Source organism: Amblyomma mixtum, chromosome 9 (genome assembly GCF_055824585.1).
Source record: "Amblyomma mixtum isolate Tamu chromosome 9, ASM5582458v1, whole genome shotgun sequence".
NCBI lineage: Eukaryota > Metazoa > Arthropoda > Arachnida > Ixodida > Ixodidae > Amblyomma > Amblyomma mixtum.
The window spans coordinates 57,221,860-57,245,883 of NC_143020.1; the positions used below are offsets into that span (position 1 = coordinate 57,221,860).

General features: G+C 48.2%; 2 pseudogenes; both read left to right on the forward strand.

Annotated features, from left to right (window-relative positions):
• The first annotated feature begins 8,799 nt into the window (after positions 1-8,799).
• LOC149329158 (uncharacterized) lies at positions 8,800-9,864 on the forward strand (annotated as a pseudogene).
• Positions 9,865-13,703: 3,839 nt separating this feature from the next.
• The window catches only part of LOC149329159 (TNF receptor-associated factor 5-like), a 76,520-nt pseudogene continuing 66,199 nt past the window's right edge, over positions 13,704-24,024 (forward strand).

Here is a 24,024-nt window from a genome sequence, read left to right on the forward strand (position 1 = left end):
CATATGCAAACGCTCATTCATATGCAAGCAAACATTTTGAATATTTTTATTTTTAGAAATTTTTTACATGAAAAGCAACTTCGAAAATTGAGCCAGGCGTTACAAGTCGAAACATTGAGGCGATCACTGACCTTGCCTCACACGCGTCTCCATAACGCAGCTAGCTGTTGTTGTCAGCCTCCAAAATAAGAAATGGCCAAAAAAATTTAGTTTCCTTAGAGCGAGCTTTACTAAACACTGTATACTTAGTGAATTACAGCAAAAACTGCTCAGAAATAATATTACGCGTGCAACATACAAAACATCTTTAGCAACCGAAAAAGCTTACTGCACCCTGCCCACAGCAGTTATCCAGGCCTGCCGTTTCTCGTTCTCATCCATTTCATACCCTACAATTCCGGTCAAAAACATTTTTGGATAGAAAACAATACGACCGCATTTTTTTTTCATATACTGGAAGATTTCATTGCAGCAATCTCCCATCGATAGGCTTGCATTTTTTTCCCCGTATTAACGTTTTTCCTATCGTCAACTGCTCGATACGAGCGATGAAAAATTCTTAAGATTTAGCTACAAGCTACATATAGAAAGGGTGGACCATTACCTTCAATATTTCCATTACTGTATGTTACAATTTTAAAATAATAATTTTTTTGTCCCCAAGAATGCAGGACATGTCAAGGAAATCTGTAGAATTCCATGGGCATTCCTTGGCCGTTGATGTTCAGAGAACTATTGTGACAGCCCCTGAGACAAGTTTCTCCACTCTTTGAACGTCGCGGAATTCCAGCCATGACTCACAGCGAGCGGCAACAATACTTTTGTGCGCCCGCGAGCATATGGAAGATAAAAGAATGTTTGCTGCCCCCCATCTGCTATCGCGGCTGGAAGCACCTGAGCTGGGGCAGCCGAGATAAAGGATAGCAGGCAGTGTGTAGAAGTAAAAGGAAAGATGTGAGGGGATAGTAGAAGGGACAGGGGAAAGAGGGGGGAGAGGGTCCAGCTGTCTTCCTTGCAAGCCTCAGTCGGCCTTCAACAGACGAGCATAGGCAAAGGTGGTGCCCTCCAGAAACTGCTGCGAACAACCCCACTTCCCTCAAATCCCTGCGAGCGCCAAACTGACCAAGGACGCACCGTAACTAATCTCTTCCTCCCCCTCACTCTTGACGAGGCCGTGCTTGGAGACTTTCTTTGACATCCACGCGCTTCGTACCCGCCCAGCATTTGTCCCTGTTTCTATGCCACCCCTGCTCAAGCCCCGCTCGGGCTCCTGCTCCTCAGGCACCTTTTTTTTTGCCCTCTTTTGCTACCTCTACCCCATCCCTTTGCTGTTCTTCTGCTTGAGAGGGTGTTTTTTTTTTGTTCATGCCTTGCGCCCAGCTCTTTCTCCTTTTCAGCATATTCACTCTTTCCCTCGTTCCTTCCTCCTTTTCTTCCGGAATACTGCTGTCACCATAAAAAAAGGTGACGTAGAGGGTGAAGGAGAGCGAGAGTGAAGGGAGGAAGAGTGAACACTTAAGAAGGCATGTCCTGGCCGCCTCGGGTAGGGCAGACTCGTTGAGCGCTCGGCACTGAGCGGACGCAGAAAGCATCGCTATGAAAAGTTACGTCCACACGCTGGTCGGATTCTGCGGCCCACGAGATCGAAAACCCTTGAAGTTCGTCGCCCCGATACCCTTAGATCAAGTATGCAGTGCCTGTGGGCTGATTCCCAAGACGCTGTCAATGCTACCCTGCATGCACGTGTTGTGCGGGTCGTGCTACGACCAGTGCGCAGACGTTGCCCGTAGTATCATGTGCCCTCTGGACGGACGCTGGATCCTGGAAATCGACGTCGACTGGCAGGAATCCTCCTTCGATGATATCGCCGAAAGAGAGGTAAGCGAAGATGGCACTGACCCTTGGTTTTAGTGTAGTGAACTAGATTTTAGAGCGCAGCTTTTCGCCGCCCGTTTCTGCGTGTCGCGGCGTCGCCGTCACCGTTGTTTGCTGTGATCAACAGTGGCCACCTTAGGCGCACTTTAAGCTGCGAAACCAATGGAGCGGGAGCTTAGAAAGCAGAGGGATAATAATTGGTAAATTGGTTTTTGAACAAAGCAAACGGCGCAGTATCTGTCTCGCATATCTCGGTGGACACCTGAACAACGCCGTAGGGGAAGGGAGGAAGGTGGGAGTGAAAGAAGAAAGGACGGCGCATAAGTGCCCTCTTGGAACAACGGACACCTCAATCGTGCTTTAAGCTACGTGGCGGTAGTGATATAAAGGAATCGTTAGTAGAGTTTTTCTTGACGAAAGATTATGTGTGAGAAATGACGTTTTTATTTTATATACATGTCTTGCTCCAATTCTTGGCCTCATTCTATCGAAAAGCTGAAATAGCTGATGAGCTGCGCTCAAATTTCGCATAAGGAAGTAACGTAATCGACGGCAATTTTCTTGTAAGAGTTTTTCATTCGATGATTAATACAATTTACCGCCAGGTAAAGAGCAATGCTGTGGGCCCCAATAAGTCATCCAGGAAAACAGGAAAAGGCTGCGAGTATGATGATGATAATAACGATGATTCTATTATAGTCGCCTTGTAGTGGGCAGGCAACGTTTTGGCGTCCCCAAGTGGTAAGAGAAGAAAAAGTGAAAAGCGAGAAAAGAAGACGCACAGAAATAAAAGCAATTGAGAAAGTGGCCCATCCGTGTACGCACGCGCATAAACGCACGCACACACACGAACCGTGCCGACCACTCGGTCAGTGTTCTGTAAGGATGAAACCTCCTTGGTCTACTGATGATAATGATAATGTGTGTGTGGCTTTTCTCTTTGTATGGGGTGGGTGCAGGACTGCGCCCGAGCCTGGGAAAATTAAAAAATAAAGGAGGTAAAAAAATTGGCTGGGGCTTAGCTCGGTTAAGCCCGGATATCAGAAGCGAAAAGCCTCGGTGATGGCATGGCTAAACCGGCAGAACCGCGGCGGCATGCGCCTCCTGTGACGTCACGCGGTTGTTGCAGAGTCACGGCAGCGGCGGCTCCGACCACCTGCGCCTCTCCTGTGACGTCACGCAGTTGGCGCAAGCGCACCTGTGGCTTTTTCTGACGACGGGGCCACGCTCGCCTCGGTATTGACTGGCCCAGTGAAGCTTTTCGCTTCAAATCGGTGTATTCCGAAAAGGATATGCGAGCTCCTGTTATCGTCGGAGGAGTGTCCAGCGCATGAAGAGACGAGATTTCGCTGTGTAGACATAGCTTGCACGTGTCGACACCGCCCCCATCAAGCGCTTGCGGCCATGCTGCCGAGCCATTCGGCTTTCTCCGCCCTGCGGTGCCCGACTACTCCTCGGACGCTTTGGATTACTTTCTTATCTTTCGGGCGCGATGCCTACCCCACAGAGGAAAGAACCATTCAGCGCAGGCTACTTCTCTGTACTTATTCCATCGGCGCGCGTACGCTACGCACACAAAGTGAAAATTAGCGACGATATAGGGCCGTACCCGCCGCGACCGGGAGTCGACGCGACGATGGGCGTTGGTGTGTTCCCTGAAGTGGCCCAGGGGGATATTATGTTCTCTTTCCAGCTTTGTGAAATTGGGAGGGATGAAAGCCTTCTAATCAATGGAGGCACTCAACGAGTTCTACAGAAGCCTGTCTGCGATGCGCCTACGAGACGAAAAGCTCGGCCTCGGCACGCCGCTTTCTCTGCCGCCATTGCTCGCTGCGGTCGTGGCGATCCGAACCGGCTTGCCTTGAGCTGTAGTTAGGATGTAGCGACGCGGGTCTCAGTCTAGGTTTGTGTTGTCAGACAAATCGGATGGGGTCAATGAAAACAGCACCGTTCAATTCAGGGTGCAACCGTTGCTTCCCATGGTTTCGCTGACATTTAGTTGACGACACAAGCCTCTTACCTGCACAAAGTGTGCTCCGCAGACAAGGAGATTACAGTTATCGAGGTCCAAATTATCGCGCTTAATGCGAGCCAGCCACAGCTCGCGCAGATTCGTACTGAGTCGATCATGGAGAGCTCGCACTTGCATGCCTACGATTATCTGATGAATGCAGACGAAGTTCGTGTTAATCGGACTCTTGTTTCACCTGGAGATGTCGTTACGGTTGGAGCAGCAAAGGGTTGCGCACAAAACCATACTGAATCTACAGATGGACGAGAACCAAACTATGCGAGTTACCATAGGCAGCGGTAAGCTAGAGGCAGGGCTGACGGTGGTTCGGCAGCATGGCGTAGAAAGAGAATTTTTTTTAATGTCAACAAAAAATACAAAGCAAAACTGCTGAACTCAATGCTCTGATTAGTTAAGTACATGCGCAGTGACAACCTTTGCAGAGCGCCGCCTCTCCCTCTCCTGCGCCCGTCGCCTCTTCCCATTGGTCGAGGGTTTCGCGCGCAAAAGTCCTTTAAACCCGCGCTTTTCGCGGCCGCACACGCCATATCGTCCGCTCCAACCGCGCAGCGTAGGTTCGGCAGGCGTCGTTGCGGACACTGAGCTATTGCTTGCTGTGAAGAACATCGGCTTTTGTTTTGCTCGGAACGTGTGTCAGTCACCTAACTTCAAGCCGTCTATCTGTGCGGCGTGACGGGCTGCTGCGCCTTCGGGTGCAGGAACCGTCACGACGGTGGAAAGCGGTTCTTCGCGATCCCATCATCGAAAACCGACGCGGGCCGGAGGAAGGTTTGGCTACACAGAATTGGCCGGGCGAATTTTAACGCAACGCCATCGAACAGACTTTGCGAAGTAAGGGACGTGCTTTCAATAGCTGCTGAGTTTTCCTTTTTTTTTCAAGCTACTCAGTCCAGTGGTTTGTTCGCGATCGAGCGTATGGCCGCAATAAGCTCGACATAAGGGCGCTTGAGTTGAGCGCATCATGATTGCACGCACGCAAGCGTGTAAGTGACGCGAGGCACACGTCTAACTGTAGAGTGAAGTTCCTTAAATTTGAGCGCATGCCGCAGTTAGACATACATGAGTACTATGAGCGCAGATCAAACTGCGCTCTGAAATCGTAAAGCGCACGCGTTGCATTCTGCAGTCGCGCGCGTGCGCACGTGCGTGCGTGTATATTATATATATATATATATATATTACAGAAAAAGACAAAGAATTATCGCGCCGATATGCATCGTCAAGGCACCGTAGCACCGTTGGTGGAAACACCAGCTAGCGCGCGCTGGCTTGCGTTTACTCTCAAAATATGACCAGTAGCTGTGGGTATGCGTGATAGTGCCCATCGTAAGTGGGTAGCGCGTTTCCTGTCTCATACTTTGTAACAGCACTTCCGCGTTCTCGCTTCCCCTTGACGCCGAACTAATTCGGAGGAGGCTACGAATGCGAGCAAATCTGTGATAACCTCTTTTATTAATGCTAAAACATTTGTTTTTTTTTGTTAACGTTGCCCACAGTGACGCCTCCATTATCTCCATTTTTAAGCTTTGTAGCCGCTTCTTTTGTTTTAATGAGATCAGTATAACAAAAGGCTTTGGCTTTGCCGATGTGCATTTAGTACTCGGGCTGTTTCCGAGCCTGAGCCGGGCAAGTCTACCTCGCGGGCCGGGCCGGGTTCGGGCCTATATCGAAAAAATCGGGCCGGGCTGGGGCGCGTAACGAAAAAGGTTCACGGGCTCGGGACGCGTGAATAATTAAGGCCCGTGCAGTGCTCTAATACATAGCTTGCACCGACGTCACATCCGGTGGCCGTTGGTTGCGAGTCGGCCATGCTGCCGAACCACCGCCAGACCGCGTCTAGCTTTCCGCTGCCTATGTTAGCTCGCAACGTGTCGATTCTCGTCCATCATTAGTTTCGGTATGGTTTTGTGTGCCACCCTTGGCTGCTACGATCGTAGCGACTGCTCCAGGTGAAAGAAGAAGCCATTTAACACGAACTTCATCGTAAGATAATCGTAGGCATGCAAGTGCGAGCGCTCCATGACTGAGTACGAATCTGCGCGAGCTGCGGCTGGCTCGCATTAAGCGCGACGATTTGGAACCCGTCAACCCAAATTTACTTGTGCGCGGACTGCACTTTGTGACAGGTAAGAGGCTTGTGTCGTCGACTAAATGTTTACGAAAACGTGGGAAGCAATGACTACACTCTTGAATGTTGCTGTTTTGATTGACGCCATGGAATTTGTCTCAACACAAACCGAGACTGGGTCCCGTGTCGCTGCATCTTAGCTACAGCACTAGGCAAGCCGGCTCAGATCGCCACGACCGTAGCGAGCAATGACGGCAGAGAAAGCGGCGTGCCGAGGCCAAGCTTCTCGTCTCGTTGCTTGCGCATCGCAGACAGGCTTCTCACCCACCTGCTGTAGAAATCATTGTGTGCCTCCATTGATTCGAAGGCTTTCATTTCTTCCAACTTCCCAAAGCTGGCAAGAGTACACGACATCCCCCGTGGGCCACTTCAAGGAACACATCAACGCCCGTCTTCGCGTCGACTCCCGGTTGCGGCGTGTGCGGATCTGTATCATCGCAAATTTTCACTTTGTCTGCGTAGCGTACGCGCGCCGATCGAATAAATTCAGACTAGTAGCCTGCACTGAATGGTTCATTCCTCTGTGGAGTAGGCATCGCGCCTGAAAGATAAGAAAATAATCCAAAATGTCCGAGGAGTGGCCAGGCATCGCAGGGCGGACGGGCGGGGACGGCCGAATGGTTCGGCAGCATGGCCGCAAGCGCTTGATGGGGGCGGAAGTGACGACACGTGCAACCTATGTATAGCGACTATACGAATGTGGAAGATTATCGGACAGATGTAAAAGCGAGGTAGGTTTTGCTTCTCACTAAATGACTGATGGCGATGGAACATTTACGTAGAAATTTATTAACCCATTGCTGGCAGGCCAAGGATATTTGCGAGGCAGGTTTTCTCCTTACTAAGTAACTATTCCAAAGAAAATTTTGATGCGGGAGTCTATATCGTTACAGTTCATGCACGCGGGAGAACAGAGGAGGCACAGATAAGTGCACACGTAGCGTGGCCTTCATACCGTATTTCGAGCACTCCCTCAAGCGTCTTACCTGGTCCGCGATACACTGCAGCAGACCAAAACCAAAAGCCACTAGAAGATCGGATGAACTACGGGCATTTAGAATGCCTTTACTTGCAGGTGTCTTTTCGGATGTCGAACCTGTGCATCCGTTGTAGCACGTCCAGCGTTCCGGCGGGGACGGTCGTTCTGTTTGCATACTCCTCTTCACCAAAACAGATCGCAAATTCCTTCTACGGCCTCGTGATTCACGGTCACATTCAATGCACGCCCCACCCTCGATATCAAACTTGGCAAGCCGCATAAAGCCCGGCGCACCCGGACGCGGTGCGCGTGCCGCTCTACCAAAACAATCCATCTATGCGTGCTCATTTTGGCCTTTAGACGATTCAGTGAAGCATGCAAGTGTTTCTCCTAAGTCACCGATGTATTTATGCAGCGGAGCGCACGGTTAATGCGGAGACATAGAGAATAACTCGGCAAATACGGGAATTCAGCGCAACCAATTGAAAAGGGGCGTTAGTTCCTTCGGAGCGGGCTAGAGGTCGCCACCACAGTCACATGAAATCACAAAGAAAACAAAAGTCGAACGGCCGGCGCGCGGGAGAGGAAGAGACAAGAGGGAGGGTGTCTTGTCGCTACTTTAGTTTCTTTAGGGAATTTAATGCTGCCTGGTACCTGGCACCATCTGGCGCCGTCAAAGCGACATGCGGAAGCGCATTGGCTGCGTGCGGGCTCCCACTACACGCCATGCTAAAGCTGTCTAATATTTAGCACTCAGTCGGCTGAACCCGACTTTCAGTAGAGCAGTAGCTCCATGGTTGTTCAATATGCCAAATTTGAATGCTCGTCGATCGGACTCCTTGCCAATGCAAAGCATAAAACCTGAACACAAGCCTGGAAAATGCAGTCTCTAAAGCGTTCGCACTTGAGAACTGCCGTATTCAGCGGAGAACCGGCCATCGGCAATGGCATGTCGAGAAAATCGGGATTGGTCGATAGGGTTTTGACGTCAAAAGCAAGCACAACCTCATGCGGGTAATTCAAACCACAGACAACAATGACGCAGTGAAACAGTGATGACGTTGCTAACATTTCCTCATGGGTGTACTGTGTGGTGATGCAATCCCACCACCATTACTTAGTGCCTGGAAGAACGAAAAGCAATTGCGCTGAAAATAAAAAAAAAATGATCGAGATGCGAGTCTGTGACTCGAACTGCTACTCCTCAACCACTGGGACCGGTGAGGAAGGTGTGTTCGACTTGGCTGAAAGGACGCCTTGTGTGTTAAAAAAAAAATAAGATGACATAGACGACAAAATAATGCAATAAAGAAGTTTTCAGATCTGTGGAGTGATCTGGAAAGAGGACCTCAGGCTGCTGAAGAGATTAATGGTACTGCGTCGTGCCCTTACGGTAACTCTTTAGGATGAAAATTAGGGGCGATCAATTTGAGCGTTGCAGAGGAAATGGGGTAAAATTCAACTTATGATTCCTTCTCTTCCAGTCAAGCTTCTGATTGTGAGCACATCTTTTATTAATTTTTTTGCGCCTGTCTTGAGTCATTTTTATATAACTTGAGTCATTTTCAGTTCGGCATCTTCCTCCTGCCGTATACAAGCGTGGAGACGTTTTTGTTTATATTTTAATTTGAATAATCGAAGTCATGTACCGGGGCTGACAAGGCCGTCCCATCTTGATGTTTCATGATTCTTCTCGCTTGCACTTTTAGTAATTTCAATAACTAACATTTACCGCTTTAAATGCAGGTCCGCTGCTGGAATGAAGAGAACGGTTGCACTGCTGTAATGGCTGCTTCAGACATCGCCGAACACTTCCAGCACGACTGTGGACACCACTCTGTTCACTGCCCAAAGTGCTCGGCGTCTGTTCTTTGCCGCAAGGTGTGCGAGCACCTCAGATCTGGCTGTTCAGGTCACACAATTCGTCCTCCTTCAGAACACGGAGGGCAGACTGGGCAACATGACGAATCACTTTTGACAGCTCTGAGAAGAGCCCTAGATCAGCACACAGCCGAAATGAGGGCACTTCTGGAGCAATTGCTTAGCGATGGCAATGCACGAGCCGACCAACTGAACAAGACCTCGCAAGATGTAAACGCTGTCAGTAAAGCTATAAAGCAGGAACCCTCTGAGGGAGCCCGAGAAGGCCACGGCACTTTAAACGGAAGCGTTCTCCAAATAACCGCTTCTGAGCAAATAGAAGGATCCTTGATCGCTAGAAGTGAGGGAGCCGACACTCTCTCGAGCAGAATAAGATCATTAGAAGAAGAAATAAAAGGTGAATTTGAAAAAGCGACGGCACAGAGGCACGACTGCTATTCACGGCTTGCTGCAGCCATCAATGAAGCTAAGGATAGCGAAAAATGCGAACAGAAGGGCATTGGGCCTATTGAACAGACTCATTCGTCAGACTGAAAACAGAGCTGCAATTTTTTAATCAGAAACATTTAACTGCTCCACAATACAGCTGTGGCGCTAGGATCCGCCGCTTATGACACCAACCAAGTGTACCTGTGTGGCTACCGCGTGTCTCCTGCGGTTGTGTTCAAGAAAAATGACCAGGCTCTGTTGCTTTTTTGGGGGTTGCAGCTACACAAGGGCAGCATGGACGACATAGTTAAATGGCCATTCCAACACAGATTTAGGCTTAGTGTGGTGCACCCGAAAGAACGGACAAAACGGCTGCTCGAATTTAAACCCTCTCCTTTATGCACATATATGCAAAGGCCCACAGGATCATCGAACGAGCCTTGTTATCATACTGAAGGGTCGTTTAATCTGTTCTACCTTGCACGTGACGGCTATGTGCATCAAGACGAGCTTCGGATGACACTGGAGTTGATTTTGTGAGTCGTACTTGCATGTTGGAGTGAGGAGGACATTGTGCAAATGGCCGAAGGCCAGTGGTGTTTGTGGAAGAAATTTCACCTCAGGAAATTTTAAGTGGATCATTGTTTGTATCAACTGACCTCTGCGCATAACTTTTCAGCAGATTTACTGTGAAATAAAATTGTTTTTATGTGTCTCTTGCACTCAGATCTCATCAAGAGCTGTAGGTTTATTAGAACCTGTGTACACAGACATAATGAAGGAAACATTGTGACCGAAAAGTTATGTGCCCTGAGGAGATCTCTTGAAATATTTTTGCATGCTTCCCATGTGGTTTTAGATTTAGAATTAGATTAGAATATTTAGATTCAGGGAGAAGAAAGAGCTACAGCTCTCTGCGGCACTGGGCATAGTAAACCCGTGCTTTGCCTCGTCTTTCTTGCTTATTCTGGTTAGCTTCTTTTACATTAGCTTTCAATAAAGCACTCCTATGTAAAACAAAAAGCTCGATACAAATCCGGAAGTAGCACTGAAAACGTCCCTAAACATGATTCTCAAGACGTCCCAAGTATGCGCAACGGACGGACAAATGGACCTCAGTTGGAGTGCTTCAAGACCAGTTTATACAGCCTCAAGATGTCTGAACATACCGACTTGGACATCCTGAGGTCATACGCAGGATTTCCTTGCGTTGTCTGGCCAAATGGCCTACTTCTACAATTCCAGCTCCTCAAAAGTCGCGAATGTGGCGTTAAACTACCAAAAGCTTCGCAGAGACGAGCGAACTGCTTGTGCTGCTACGCGCACGACAATTAAACACGGCTTCGATTGTTCGATTGCAGCGCAAATACGCAAAATATTACTCCTGCCTATTTCCATGCAAACATGACGCATATGTGGGATTTTCTGCCATGTGCCAAAGCCCGCTCCACGAAAGGTGAGACTTTCCTTGCTGTGAGCCGTTTTCTCATTAAAGTTGTGAGTGCGCTCCACTGGGCCATCGTCTCCATGGTTCGGCTCACGCTAACCTCGAACCCGCAGTGGTTTAAACTCCATCTACGCGAACTTTAGCGAGAACACAAAGCTGCGGGCTCGGCTCTTGCTTAGTCACCGTGTCTTCCATAAATAGTGTTGGCCCGGAACCAGATCGTTCATGCTTCCAGTTGCTCTCTCATGCATTGCGGTGGAGCATATCTTAATGACCAGGCATGCCGGCCTGGTCGTCGCAGCTGTAGCAGCATATAGGCCTGAAATCGGTTCGACATGTATTTTGCTGCGGTATTGAGGTAGAATAAAATAAAATTAATAACGAAATTTCTATTTGCTTTTTGCGAGCGTTGAATAACCAGCATAACATTTCTTATGGGTTACACACGGAAGGGTGTCTGTGAGACACGTTCTGTGATGGCTGCTAAGAAAGTAACTGCTGCAAGTACGTTACGAGATGTAGTATAGTGTCACCTTTCGGTCGTCTCCAACCTTCAACTCCTAGCACCGTCCAACTCATGCTACCTGCAGGAGTTAGGAGCTATTGATCACGCTACTAGCCAAAAGTATGTAACAGTTTAGCTGTTTGCTCTGCAAACGATGTAAACAGTTGAACGAAACACGTGTAGGTTCCATCACGGCGTAGAAAGCCAATTTGAAATGCTTCTTTATGCGAGTCAAAACAATTCCATTCCATTTGTACCACCATTTTCGATCTCCATCAATGCCTTTCAAGTTCTTCAGGGTAAACTACATCTGCAGGAACAGCCACTCGCCATTTTCACCAGTTCCGTTCACTCTGAGTCTTCCAGATACTGAAGGGCACTGTGGTAACATCTCTCCCTAATGACCAGTGTAGGAAGTGGCCCCGTGAATTCATTTGTCTATGAAGCGCAACGCAGCGGAGGGCTGTGGATTAATTTTGACCACCTCGGGTTTTTTTAATCACCAGTGCTGTGTGATGTCAGTGCGCATCAAAGAGCTCGTTCATCGAAATTAACCTACAGTCATCAACTACGATGCTTGTCACAGCCTACGTGTAATTTCTTGTCATTAAATCCCAAACATATAATACAGCATAAATTATCCTGGCATTTACAAGCAATCAATGTTGCTTTCAGATGGGTTGGCTTACTGTACTGCTATCCCCTGCTCGCTTATTTTGGCAAAGATTGCGAATATTAGACAGATTTCTTTTTTAATGACATTTCAGTGCGCTCAGAAAAGGCCTAAGTTGCAATTCTTTTTGGCCTAGGGTTCAAAAAAGGGCTGAGGAATATGCAGTTCCTCGAAGTGTAATGAGAAATAAATTGTGCTATTTATGTAAGGCTAACCGCGTAAAGTATAGCCGCGTTTACATGAATACGACAAAAGTCGACTCAATACCACTTTTTGAGAGAAAGGGCCGGTTTTGAGAAGGAAAGGCGCGACTCGCCCTCTACTCTCTTCATCCAAGTTTTTGCACTTGCCCTCGAAAAGCGGACTGGAGTCGACTTCTGTCGCATTCATGTAAACGCGGCTTATGATAGGTGTAACGTTAAGAGATCAGAAGCGGCGGAGTTGGTGAGAAAACAAACGCGGGTTAATGACATCTTAGTTGAAATCAAGAGGAAGAAGTGGGCTCGGGCAGGGCATGTAATGCGAAGGCAGGATAACCGCTGGTCCTAAAGGGTAACGGAGTGGATTCCAGGAGCAGGCAAGCGAAGCAGCTAGGGAACGGCAGAAAGCTAGGTGGGCGGATGAGATTAAGAAATTTGCGGGAATACGGTGGCCGCAACTGGCGAAGGACAGGGTTAATTGGAGAGACATGGGAGAGGCATTTATTTGCTCAACAGCGGTCGTAGTCAGGCTGATGATGATGATGAACCACGTTATAGCATGGGATGGGCTTCTGCATGGTCAGCTCATCACCTTCTGTGCGCACGGTTTCCAGCCCTAGCAAAATTGCAGCATATGCCATTCTCGGTATGTACAAACCTTGGGTTTATTGGCGAAGGTCATAACATTACATCAGCCGTTGCTCTAAGAAACACGCTTTTAGGGCCCCCTACGTTAATGCAAGCAGTCCTGGGGGTATCACGCGCACACGTAAGTTACACAAAGGAAGTGTTCCAAAAGTCACACAAAGTATGCGGCCAACTGCGCTATCTTATTGCTTGGGCTTGCCCCTCCGTCGACCACGGCCTCGGCCCACGCAATATGCTGTCATTGCCTCCCGATTACTGCTCGGGGTGGCAGTCGTTCGCTCTCCCCTCAGCAGTGTTTCATCCTTTCGCCTTACGTGAGCGGCCAGGGCGCCCACGCGGTGGCCTCCAGGAACGGGAGCACAAGCAGGTGTGCCGTTCCCGGGTGGCTCGCGCGGTTCGCCATGTGGCGTTCGCACGCTCGCCGCTGGCTGGCGGAGGAAATGGGGTACGCGGTTATCCCACAACATGACGGTGTCACGGAACTGCAGTGACGTCTTATTTCTCGCTCCCGTCACCACGCAATCTTTGTTGAAGAAACACGTACCTGCAAAACAAAAATGAAACAAGGAGAAAGACCTTAACAAAGCCCCGGGAATCCCGTCTCTCTTTCCCATTATGGTAAAAATTTCGGCGCTCAACGAACTATCATTTCTGCTCAGCGGCAGATATGCGCATGCCTGCGGGTAGCATTCCGAAGAGTGACTTGAAAGTGTTGACGATTCACCGCGTGGCAAGGAACTGGGACAGGTGTATAGGCGGTGGCTATTGACAGCGATCGGAGGCTTGACGACGGGCAAAAAACAAAATCGAAGGACGGAGAGGGAGAGACAGAGATAGCGGGACAAGCATTCTCGGATGGGCACAGCATTTCCATCGTCTTCAGCACTAGGACGACAGCAGGACGGGATGCCTCCTGGAAAAGTGCCCTACATGGTGATCGGGTTCACAGCAGAGCTCGACTGGAGGCCTCTGCGCTTCGTGAAACCGCCTCTACGAGTCAGAGTGTGCAGTACTTGCGGTCTGGTGCGCACAAAGGCGGCAGTCCTTGCCTGCCAGCACGTCCTTTGAAGGTTCTGTTACGAGCAGTGCACGGAGGGCGTCGAGCCCGTCTGTCCCCTGGATGGCCTGCTGTGCCCGGAAAAAGGCGTGAATTGGACGGACTTTCCCGTCGAAGAGCTGCTGAGTAAAGTGGTAAGTGACGAGGGCGAACTGTTCAGGTTTTACGCGTCTGATGCTTGGTGTTTTTAGATATTATAAGGGCTGCACCTGCACTCGATCTCCAGTGCAGCGTGGGCGAAACAGGAAGCCAGACACTAACCTGCGAGAGCACAGCGACACCACGCTGTCCTAGAATGAGAAATGGTGGAGAACCTGCGCAACCATGCCACCGGATTTGAAAATTTATTGTCCAATCTTTACAAACGCCACAAACCAACGATTGCTCTGCTTTTCCGAATTTTCATTTCTTTCGATAACCGGCTTGGTCAATCTAGAAAAGCTCTCGAGCGGTCTGCAGCCACGCCACTTCAACGCTTTTTGGAGATAAGCAAACCGCAAGTTACTGCGCCCGCGTGAGCCGCGGCCAGCAGAGAAAAGTCGCTAAACAGTCAAAAGAGCGCACTCAACCCGCCGGCTAGATACAAGCGAAAGAACAAGGTGAGTAGTCAAATCGAGCTGCGCTCTAGCTATCGTTGCCACCGCAAACATATCGAGATATTATCTGGGCAACAGCGCGCAACACTTCGCGCCGCTGACGTCAGTCCAAGCCACTCCTGGCCACTCTTTCCCTCATTCGTGTTAAGCGTGCTGACGGCTGTACGTTTCTTGTACTATCGGACTTTAAGCAAGCTTCCTGCCACTCAGAAGTGCTCACGTGAGGAACTTATTTCTATTTCTACTGGTGGGGGGTGTTCGGCGCTCCTTATCCTCAGTCCAACCGCGAGACTTGACCGAAATCTGCGAAAGTTTAGCCTATGGATTGCTACGACTACAGCCGGGTAGTCATGGAAAATTGGAAAATAAAAACTTGGCCGGCATCACAGGAAGTTTAATCCGCGGTGCGCCGCGACAGCTGCGAAGACGTAATTGGGCGGCAAACTGAAGGCCATGCATTCGTCCATCATTGCTCTCAGATTTATTTCGCGCGCTCTGCAGAGGAAAACAAACTCCTAGAGTCCGGAAGCATTATTCGCTAAATTATTTATTCAGGTAAGCATATACACTCTCAAGCGCCGGAGTGAACCCTTTAATATCCGCACGGGCAGAATCCGCGTGCGGTAAATACAAATAGCGACGTTAGCTATCGCTGGAAATGAAAAGCGTTTGTTTATCGTAAAATTACAACACGTCATCGAATCTGCTTTTAGACGTCGATTCCCACGTGATCCATGCACATATTTGTCGGTCTTCAGTGGAATATGAACACTGAGTGATCTGACGGTCGGGTACGAAAATTTATTAGGGCAAGTCGTCTCGTTCAGGATTCGTTCTCAATCGTTTTTGCTATTACATGTCACCTAATTTAGACGTTAAAAATTTCACTGCCACTCTAGCATTCGTCACGCTTTTCTGCAAAGCCAGCACTCTCCGGAACCGAGTACCTGCTAAAAATTGCATTGTTTTTGCTACATCGCGGCGTTCGGTTGCTAAAGAGAATTGCCCTGACCACTGCACGAGATTTCGCTAATCATAACGTGTTTCTACGGATATCAAATAATGTTTTAAAAAACAAGACAAAAAAACTGTGAATAAAGTGTGCTTCCCTGCACAGCAGTGTAAAGTCAAGTGGAAATTGTGTAATGTTTTGGCAGTTCGAAGTGAATTGTCTCGACTGATAATTTTAAAAAACCCCCCAGTCCAAATAAAGAGCGCCTAGCACTCGGTGAGACGCCTGACGCCGTCTCATGGCATGCTTCCTACCATTGTACGCATCGCGTGGACCGCTAGTAGTTAGACACCTTTGGCATACCTTGTGCAGTGCACTGGCTCGTGCCGGCCCGAAAGCCCGGGCCCGGCTTTGTTTTGCTGGGCCTGTTTTGCTGGGCCTGTTTTGCTGGGCCTGTTTTGCTGGGTCTGGGCCGGGCCCGGGCCTGAAGTTGCGGGCCCGGGCCGGGCTCGGGCTTAAAGCTGCGGACCCGAGTCGGGCTTGGCTTCGTACAGAAACGGCTGGTGTCCGACTATTCATTTACTTTTGCAGAGTGAAGTACATAACTGCGGCATTGGAGCAGCGACACGGATGAGCTATGTGTTTATAGTACGCGCTGAGGAAAAAAACTAAGCTTTACTCATTGACTTATTTATTTCCTTATTTCCACGCCGCGGTGTCTTAGTGGTCAAGGCGCTTGATTACTGAGCCGGGGAACCAGGGTTTGCTCCTAGCCTCGGCAGCCGCATTTCTCTTCAGCCGGCAAGCATGACAGCCATGTAATTTGCAGTATAATTGCTCGTTGAAGAAACCCAGCTGGTCCAAATGATCCGGAGCCCTCTGCTTCGGTGTCTCTCACAGCCTGACTCCCCTTGGGCCCTTAAGCCCCAAAAACATAGCTCTTATTTTATAGCTATATTTTTCTCATGTGAGAAAATTCACAAACTAAAGCGCGTTTGGTTTTCTTTTTGATCAGCCGACCGGAACGTCTCGTAAATGAAATAGTCACAAATGTAAATCTCATCTCATAAACATAAACAGCCGCCGCGGTGGCTCAGTGGCTATGGTGCTCGGCTGCTGACCCGAAAGACGCGGGTTCGATACCGGCTGCGGCGGCTGGAATTTCTTTGGAGGAGAAATTCTAGAGGCCCGTGTACTGTGCGATGTCAGTGCACGTCAAAGAACCCCAGGTGGTCGAAATTTCCGGAGCCCTTCACTACGGCGTCTCTCATAGCCTAAGTCGCTTTGGGACGTTAAACCCCATAAACCAAAACCAAACCAACCATCATCTCATAAACACATCTATCCCTCCTCGCTTCTTCAGCCTGGTTTTCATGACAGTGTTTTGCCCTGTAAGTTATCACGTGGTTCGCACGTTATCTTCTGCTCCACCAGTGCGAGTAAAATTCAAACGGTTTTAATTGGCCATTGGTCGTTCGCCATCCCAAAACATACCTACACACTGTTAGAAATGCATTCGGGAAGAACATATGAGTTTAGGACGCTTATAGTCTTCACTTGGGAGTAGCGGCGACGACCTGGGTGCATCACCTGACGTTGTTCTGCCGTTTTTACGCAGATTGACTCTGCGAAACTACAACGAGTGGCTACGGAAGGATCGGCTGACTACACGTGCGCCTACGCCAATCGGAACGACGCTCAAGCGGACGATAGCGTTGCCGCCAGCAGCGCTTCCTATCGACATCAGAGGCCGTGACGTCACCTGCCTCATGCTGTAAAAAAGCGTTCGATGCTGCCGCCCTTCACTTGGCAGTAGCGGCGACGACCTGGGTGCATCATTTGACACTGTTCTGCCGTTTTTACGCAGGTTAGTGCAGTGTATGTTGTACGGTGAATTCTTTTTTCATACTCTACCGTCGCTGCTGCCAAGTGTCTAGGGCCATTTTTCCTGTATAAAAATATGAAAAGAAATTGCCAAAATCAAAGACGAAATCTACGCGAAGCTCAAAGATGATCTCAGGCAGGAATTTAAAACGGCCCGAGAGGCCTATGAAAGGGACTTGCGTAATGAAATGCGCGATCTGAAGTCTGAGCAGAAAAGCATGACAACGAGTCTCGAGTTTGCTTATGAAGAAATTGAATCACTGAAGAAAAAACTCGATGCGCAATTAGGAAATAATGCTAAACTTGCCGCTGAAAAGCAGGCAACTTTTTCGAGATGTGTGGCTCTTGAAAAAAAAAATGCTGACCTTGAAAAGCAGCTCGTTCACATTGAACAATACTCCAGGAATGCAAACATTGAGATCCAGGGTGTTTCAAAAACAGAAGATGAAAACATCACTGGATAATGACAATCCGATATATGGAAATGAGCACTTATGCCCCAGTCTGAAGAAGCTTCTAAGTATGGCAATAAAGCTTAAAAAGGAACACAAATGGAATTCAGTGTGGACACAAAACGGAAAAATCCTTGCAAGGCAGTCCGATGGTTCTGAGATTCTACCCATTACCCAAGAAGACGACCTTGCTAAGATATTTTCGGTACCACCTCATAGCCAATCACCCTAAGAAAACAAACAACTCAAAATTAAATATCACAATTCCGTTTTTCCTCAAGCAGTTCCCTCTCCCTCTGCATACATTTCGATTCGAACCATCCCATCCCGCACAAAACATCTGTCGTTACATCATTACAGAAGAGAGCTGACTCCATATGTTCCTCACGTGAAGAAAAAAGGAAGGAGAAGAACCGAGTCATTTCTGACCTCCAAAAGAACGGCTACCCAAGCTCATTCATCCGGCGCATTATCAGGAAACAAGAAAGGCAAAACAAAATCCGATCTATTATTTCCTCAGACGCGTGCCAGAAGCGAAAACGTGTTTGCATCCCATACGTGAGAGGCATGAGCGAGACGCTGGCTCGCATTCTCGGAAAAGAAGGGGTGCTGGCTACGCACAAACCGACCAGCACTATCGGTCACCTTCTCCCCCGCCCAAAAAACCTGTACCCCAGAGAAAAGGCCCAGGGCGTCGTGTACAAAATTCCGTGTTCCGTCTGCGCGGCGTCGTACATAGGGGAAACGAAGAACTTCGCGGAAAGGATGAGCCAACACAAAGCGGACGTCCGTCACATGAATCGTGAACGCAGCGCCGTGGCCGAACACTGCGAAGGGTGTGACCATCCAATTGACTTCGACAGCACCATTGTATTGGAAACGGATGGCACATTCAGCAAACACGAGAGAATGTTATGCCCCTGCTACACGGCAAATTTAATGTCATTCCCATCTAATGACGTTCGTTCAAAATGACATTATTTTGCTGCCACACGAGAAAATGTAATGTCATTCGATGAAAACGACATTAGGTATCGAATGAGTTTACAGAACTCATTCTGCAGCGATCTCCGAGCTAATATGTTATCTCGACACCAGAGACCTGGTCAGAATATACACCGAAAAACACGATTTCAAAAGCGTCACAAGCACTTTAATATTTCCATGTCCGTATAATTGTGCAGGCGTTCATTTATGTACATAAAAATGATAAATAGAATTGGAAAAAATAAAACTCACTCTCGCTACCAGCCTTGCGTGGTTAGTATTCACAACATGGCGACGCCCAGCCCGACCGCTTCGGACCGAATACTGCATCGCCGCTGCATTTTTCGATGCGATAGCTTGCTCTAAACGGTTGTATTTGCTTTTATTTTGTGCATTCTTATCGCTCCGTAACAATATAAATGTGAAATATTAATCGTTTTTGAGGTAAATTTAAGAATTTCTTGATGTTAGGCTTAACTATGTGCGGCATACACTGTCGTCAAAGCAACGACCCCGGGCGAAGTATTTCTCCAACTTCGCACTAGAATCTACACTTTCATTTCCTCCAATTGATTTTAATTTTAAAAAAAAATAAAGCCTTCGAATGCATTCATTGCTGCCGTTAATAAAAGGGAAAAACGTTTCTTCGGCACACAGTTCTGGAGGTTTGACTTGCTGTCATCTAGATGGTGCCACAGTATGTTATGCTTCTCGCGCGCTACGCTCACTCCCAACCACCGTGCTCCCAACTAAAACTGTTGTGAGGACGGGCGGCAGTGCGCGCAAGGTGCGCCCGTAGCATGCGCAAAGCTTTTGCGGACGCATAGCTAATACTAATTTCACCATAGAGAGCATTTCACAAAATGACGTCCGCCATTTGCCTGCCGCCGCTGGCTGAGCTTTGGCTTGGCTTGTACTCGTGGTGGATAGCAGGGATCAACACGTTATTGAAATGAAGATTAATATTTTCAAATCGGTTTCCATTAGCAAAGCAATACTTTTGGCAACGCATTGAAGCATACATCGCAACTTTTGTATGCTGTACTCTCTTTCCATCGCAATCGCCATCATTTGCGAATGACATTAGTTTTTGCCGTGTAGCAGCGCGCAGAAAAAATGACATTAAGTCGAACAAATGTCATTCGATGAGAATGACATTAAATTTGCCGTGTGGCAGGGGTATTAATCGTTCCCTGGGGACTCCCCCCTCATCCTACGTTCATGGGCTGCGGCCATTGACCCGAAGGTCCTCCACGCAGGGGCTTAAAGGGTCCCTGAAACGGTGTCCATGTAGGCAAAGAGAAGTCTAAGTATTGATAGACACTGAACGATCCATCATCCTACCGCAAAAATTTTTGATCTACCTTGTGTGGAACCAGAGATAATGGCTATTAAAAATGACCACCAGCCTTTTCCCTCTCAACTCGTACACCGGAGCGAACCATAAAAAAATAAAGATTACAGACCGGGACCATGCTCCGCCCACAAATACGTCATCGACGAGATCGGTTTGTTTACTTCCGGTTGACGCGCTCGCTCGCTTTCCCGCTGTCTGCTCACCTGTGTCTCGCAACCGTCGCTGCGGCTTCTGTCGTACTGTGGACCCCGAGCTGAAGGAACGACTTTTGCGGATGAGTGCCGAAATGGGATTTCAGCCTTAAGGCGGGGACATATGTGCGAAAAGTGTGTGCGATTCGCTGCGGCGCGCCGTTGTGAACGGCGTCGTAACGACCGATCGCAGCTCGTCGCCTGCGTCCAACCTGCTGGATGTCAACGACGAGCCGCGCGTGGAAAACGCAACGACGGGAAGCGGGAGCCAATGCGAGCGCGGAGAGCGGCAGCGTCGTGGTGCCGTACAGCACGCTCATCATGGCGCTCGGGGCCGAGCTAGCCGAGCCACGCCAGGCCGGCCTGCCAGCCTTGATGCCGGCCGCCGGCGACTGAAAAACGCGCTAGTATTGTTCGTTCTCGTCCATAGCAAACCCTTGGATAGATGCATGTCAAAAATGCATAATTTCTGACTATCGTTGGCCAATATCGAGTTGCTGGTAAAAGTGATGACTGCGATACAAGCAAATTTCTTCCCACAGCCGCTTTGGTGCTGCTGCTACTAGGTGCGGTTCGCCTGCCATCTTCTAGTTCCATTGCTGAAGGCGTCGTGGAAATCGAACGTATCTTTTTATAATGGGACGAGTTCGCAGTAAAGCGATGTGGAGAGTAGGCCTTTTATTATAGCGTAGGCGACTTCCGAAGCGCCGTCAGCTGTGGCTTCGATCCGAAACCAGCTAGTCCTAGCGACGACTAGGGCAGCCTGGGACCAGCGCGCAGTTCGTCGCGCGGCGTTGCCGCAGGCGGTGTTGTTGCCGAAAGATCCACTTTTGCTCAGGTATATTGTCGTTGCTCGAATCTAGGAAGCATCCCGTCTGGTATCATGGCTGTTTTGTATTTTCTTGTGCGAACGTGAGGTACGCCGAGCATGCCGGCCGGCCAGCTTGGATCCCGTCTGCCGGCGTCATAAAAACGAGCTAAAGTGTGTTCTTGACCTAAAAAATAAACCCTGGGATAAGAAATGTGAAAAATGTGTCATTTTTGAGGATCGCTTACCAATACTGAGCAGCTGGTAAAGGTAACGACTGTGATACGAGCAAATTTCTTGCCACAACCGTCTCGCAGCTGCCGCTGGCCCGACGTGGGGACCGGCTCGCCTGGCGCCCGCTCGCTGCTGAAGGAGTCGCGGAAAGTGACCATACTATTATTTTATTGTGAGATGATGCTTTTGACTGCAAAGCGATGTTTAGAGTAAGCCTTTTATTATAGCTCATGCGACTTCCGAAGCGCCGGCCGCTGCGGCTTCGATGCCAAAGAGGCAATAGGCCTAGCGACGACCACGGCAGCCAGGCAGCAGCAGAGCTCGTCGCCCGGAGCGCCCGCGAGCGGTGCCGTTGCCGAAAGCTCGCAACATAAGCAGGCATGCTTTGTCGCTGCTCAAGCAGTATTTCTGATAACAAGGCGATCTTGCCTTGTGATATTTGTACACCATCCCAAGCAGCGCTCAGGCATTGCTGCACGGCGGCGAAGTGCGACACCGGTTGTGAGCGGAGCTTGGGTAGAGCGGCGCAGCGATGCTCACCGCTCCGTGTGTCCCTGCTTGTAGTGGGGCGGCAGTTCACAAGCGACGATCGATGCGGCGCGTCGGCCAGGTTTTTAAGGACACGCCGTTCAGAAATCCGGCGCTGAATCCTGACGACGACGACAGCTCGCTCACTTCCATCTTTCGGCAGACAGTGCCGAAGGGCAACATCTTGGCTTTGCAACCAACGACACAGCACGGCCGGTCCATTTTGATTGCGCATGCGACGGAGGTCGCGACAGAAATCAGTAGTGCGGTGACTCCAAATCGCACCTCGATTCTCGATTCGGTTCGACGGCGGCGCCGGCGGAGTGACACAAGCGGTACGAGCAGACGAAAACATTGCAAACCGGAAGTGCAGTACTAATTTCTGACACCCAACACGCAATAACCGCGTAAACATGCATAAAAACGACAACTCTCCTTGTTGAAATGCGAAATGGTTCCGCAAAGAGTAAGAATGTGAAGTATCTAGAGCTTTTAGTTTGTTAAATGTGCGATTTCACGTTGCCACCGCGAACCAATGATAGCCCTTCGCTGGTGACGTAAAGAGTACTAAAGTGACGTAATGAGTAGAGATTCGGGCGGAAGTTCCCTTACAAAAATGAACATTGAGATGCAATTAACTGTTTATAGAGTATTTATTGAGTCAATAAAAAGTCTATTAATACTCAAATCCTAATGACTTTGGTCTATAAAAAGTCAATATGTTCTTGACTGGTATGACCCAATATAAATTTAATTGACTACAAGTGAATTAAAACTCAAGCAACAAAAAATCAATTTACATCGATTTCTCACTATGTCATTAAAAAGTCAATAAGTTCTTGACTTATATGACCCAATATAAATTTAATTAACCACAAGTGAATTAAAACTCAAGCAACAAAAAATCAATTTACATCGATTTCTCACTATGTCATTAAAAAGTCAATAAGTTCTTGACTGATATGACCCAATATAAATTTAATTGACTTCAAGTGAATTAAAACTCAAGCAACAAAAATTCCATTTACAGCCCATTTCTCACGACTCATTAAAAAGTCAATATGTTATTGACTGATATGACCCAATATAAATTTAATTGACTACAAGTGAATTAAAACTTTAGCAACAAAAATTAAATTTACACCAGATTTCTCACAAATTTTAGAACCAACCGCAACAACAGCTCAAACGATTCTCATTTCAGCTGAACAGCCTTTATTCATATTATATCTGCTATGGGAGAGGTCATGATGTTGAAGTTGGTTGTAGGTTGTGACTCGGAAAAACACTGCTCATGAGGTCGCTTCGCAGTGTAAAATTTAACGTACAACTGAACACAGTATTCTTTTTTGGTACCAAGTGAGAAATGTGGTATGAAACTATCCTTAGGTTGGAATTAAATTGCACAATGTAAGGGAGAGCTCACTTGAGTTACTGATTCATAAATGTGACAGCATAATGGTGCGGAGGCAGCATTACCTGAATACCGGGCGTTTCAGCAATCACCTTCAAAAATTTTCAAAAATAGGCTTTTTGGGGTAAAAATATGGTTTGTGCTATCACCAGTGTTGGCGGACAACAGAAAGCCGGTAAATTGTCTTCAGTAAGCTGGTTTACTAATTTTTAATAAATAACTTTTTAATCAGTAGAGTTAGGCGCCTAGTTGCAATCAGAGATTTGTAGCTGGTCGTAATAGCCATATCAGATTTTAGAATTTGGAAAATGCGATTACCCTTGGGGCTGCGGCTCGACAAAATTTGGCTTTTTCGACTAGTTACATGCACTGGAGGGCTTGCTTTGCCTGCATGCTTTCGAAACCGAATGTATTTTCGCACGATGCAGCCAAATTTTGTCGAGCCACAGCAGCGAGTGTAATCGCGTTTTAGAAATTCTAAAAACTGATATGGCTACTACTAACGACCGGCTGCAAATCTCTAATTGCAACGAATTGCCTATCTCTGATAGTTAAAAAGTTAGAAATTAGTTTACCAGCTTACTACCTAAGACAATTAACCGGCTTCCCGGTGTCCAGCGATACTGGTAATAATGTGCCGCAAAAGCCATATTTTTACCCCAAAAAGCCTATTTTTAAAAATTTTCGAGTCTTCCCTGAAAAACCTGATATTTATTACGATTGAAGATGTCAATCCAATTGGGGATTTTTACAGGTGTGGGTTATAA